Genomic DNA, 3,064 nt, shown 5'->3' with positions numbered 1-3,064 from the left:
GTGAGCAAGAATGAAGTGATCCACTTGCGAACAGATGTCACCACGCTCTATTCCTACATCGGGCCTGAACGGTCGATTGGCAGAGTCTGCAGAAAGGAAGTGTCTAAGTGAACTAGTCCTTTGTTCAGTTTGATTTGATACCAATGGTAGTGCTGTTTTGGGGCAGAAATGTGTCAACATCTCTGACGTTAGAGTCAAAATTTAAGTCACATCTACTCCATGGAGTGTCTTCTCATATCGGAACATTGCTGACATGAAAACATCTAGCTCTGATAGCAAAATATTTTTCATTAAACTGGGAGTACGTTTAACTAAGCAATTCAGACCGCCAAAATGAATAATTGGCATTTGGTTCTTCAAGCTGAGCTCTCCACACCAACTGCTCCAACGAAGGTCGTGGATAAGATCCCCATCGATTATTTTGGTCAATTTTAGTCTCAGCAACAACCAATTGTTCTGAACAATGGTACCCCACAAGCAGAGGGCTAAGTCTGATTTTCATCGTTAATTTTCAAAATCAGTTCTTAATGCACAGTTTCTTACGAATGTGGACAGCAGAAGACCGTTAACATTCTATTTCTAATATTTCCAGAAAATTCTACTCCGCTGATATCGCCTTGCCTTATTACACCTCAAGCCAGGAACCTGGATCAGTCGAGATCCTTTCCACACATGGAGTTGCTTTTTCTAATTCATTGACTGCTGCTATACTAGATTATTGGCTTTGAGAGTCAGTTGTAAATTAGGTTGAGCTTTCTTAGCTTGACTTTCAATTGATTTTTAAAAAAATCATCATCTGCAGGTAATGTATTGCATTGCTTCTTGTTTTGCTTAATTCCAAACCCCCGCTCCCGAACATCCAAATTTCACGATAGTTCGACGAATGTTTTGAAACTGATTCATGTTGGAAGTTGGTGGCTTTTTGTGTCTTGACATATAATTTATTTTATTAGACGTCTTGAAATTACTTCGGATTCTTTACAGTTGAAAATTTAGTTTCAATTGAATGCAAAGCTCAAGCTCCACGAAATCCAAATTCTGCAAAGGAATTAATGACTTTTGAAAAATTCAACGCTGTGAACAGGACTCGAACCTGCGCAGGAAGACCCCATTGGATTTCAAATCCAACGCCTTAACCTCTCGGCCATCACAGCTCCGACAAAATTGCCAATTTTCATAGTAAAAGAACTGAATTAATGAAATACGTAATTTGAAGAACAAATTGTCAAGACCCAAAGATTTCGCCAAATCCTTTGCTGGGACTCAGACGAACGTTACCTTAGCAGATTGACAGGCTTTCATCGCAAACTAGATTCTGACACAGCTGAAGTTGTGGGAATGATTCTTCATCGAATTTTAGAGTCACGGATGTACACCACATGAAGAGAGGATCATTGTCTCACTGCGTCCGATCGACTTTGACTCAATTGCTCATCATCTGGTGCCAAAGTTGTTTTTTAACATTCATCTAAATATGGTATTAGAAATACTGATGCTAAGTCCATAAACACTAGCTATATTCGTAAAATCAAAATCGGAATTAGAAAGAATGCAGAACCAATTTACAGGAATGGATCCAGCAACTCATCCGTAAGTTCTGACAACAGTTAATGAACTTGTGAGTACAAGAGAGGAAGATTGACCGAAGATTTGGAACTTGAAATCATCTTGACGGAATTATTTGCAAAGCTTTTGCGGTTGTTCTAGAGTCATCAAGTCCTTGAACAATACAACATGGAAAGTGGCCCTTCTTTCCAACTTGCCCATGGTGGACAGTTGTCCTATATTAATAGGTCCCATTTTCCAACATTTGGCCCACATCCCGCTAAACCTTGTTACTCATATTTCCATCCAGATGCCATTAAATGTTACAGTTGTACCAGTCTCCAACAATTTCTCTGGCAGCTCATTCTGGACACGACTGAAAAAGTTGCCCCTGACGTCCCTTTTAAATCCTTACCCACTAATTTTAAAACGATATTTTCTAAATTTTGACTTACTCACCAGCAGGAAAACACATTGACGAGTAAACCTATCCATGTCCCTCATGATTTAATAATTAGCAAGGATTTGACTTTGTCATACTTGTCAGGAGGGAGATGTGTGGAGATTATTTATCGAAGGTATGAAGTAGAAAGTCTGATGTACAGATTTTTAGAATTGCATCTTGGAGAAGTTTTTGATAAGTCATTGAAGTCTAGTAGCAGTTGTAGAAGTCTGTTGTGAAAGCTGCAGAAGGATTTCAGGGCACGAGAACAAAGCATTATTTCCAAAGTATTGTGGCTCAGTTCGACCGCGCTTGGACTACAGTATGAGGAATTATAATCCTCAATTTAGGAAAGATACTAATGCCATATGAGGAATACCACGAATGGTGATTAGCCTTGATATCATGTATGAACGCTAGTCCTGTGAATTGAAATTGGGCAAATCCGGTCTTTTTTTTAACAGTTTCAAAACAAGAGAGGCAATTTCGTTGAGAGTTGCAAAATATTTGAAGAGATAAACAGGGTGGTGCAATTAAATTTTGTTCCCTCATTGGTGAATCTAGAAGCAGGAGAGGACAATTTTAAAATGAAGCATTGTGATTTATGACCAGGATGAGAACTATTGATTTTTGTCTTAGCCTTGAGAAGTCTCGCTATTCAGCACTACAGTGAGCCTTGGATATTTGGTCTTTGAATGCATCACTATCAGCCTGACCCGCCGACACTTACTGCATCACTATAGACCTGACCCCTCACACTTACCCCCTTAATATCAGCGTGAACCCCTCAAACTTACTGCATCACTATCCATCTGGCGCCCTCACGTTTACTGCGCCACTTTCACTTGGAGACCCTCATTTTGACTGGGTCATTATTAGTCTGATTGCCAAACACTTACTTTGTCCTATCAGTCACGCCCTTACACTTCCTATATTACTATTACGCTGACTCCTTACACTTACCGTGTCACTACAACACTGCTTCCTCAAACTTACTATGTCACTATCACCTTGACCCTCTCACATTTACTGCACCACAATCACACTGACCACCTCACACCTACTGCTTCACTATGA

General features: G+C 39.8%; 1 non-coding gene across 1 annotated transcript; it reads right to left on the bottom strand.

Annotated features, from left to right (window-relative positions):
- Nucleotides 1-1,072: 1,072 nt before the first annotated feature.
- Nucleotides 1,073-1,154, bottom strand: trnas-uga (transfer RNA serine (anticodon UGA)). The gene has a single exon. It is a non-coding gene; the product is annotated as a tRNA-Ser (tRNA).
- Nucleotides 1,155-3,064: the final 1,910 nt, after the last annotated feature.

Source organism: Chiloscyllium punctatum, chromosome 14, assembly GCF_047496795.1.
Source record: "Chiloscyllium punctatum isolate Juve2018m chromosome 14, sChiPun1.3, whole genome shotgun sequence".
Lineage (NCBI taxonomy): Eukaryota > Metazoa > Chordata > Chondrichthyes > Orectolobiformes > Hemiscylliidae > Chiloscyllium > Chiloscyllium punctatum.
The sequence above is the reverse complement of the archived record's forward strand: the minus strand, read 5'-3'. Positions and strand labels throughout refer to the sequence as shown.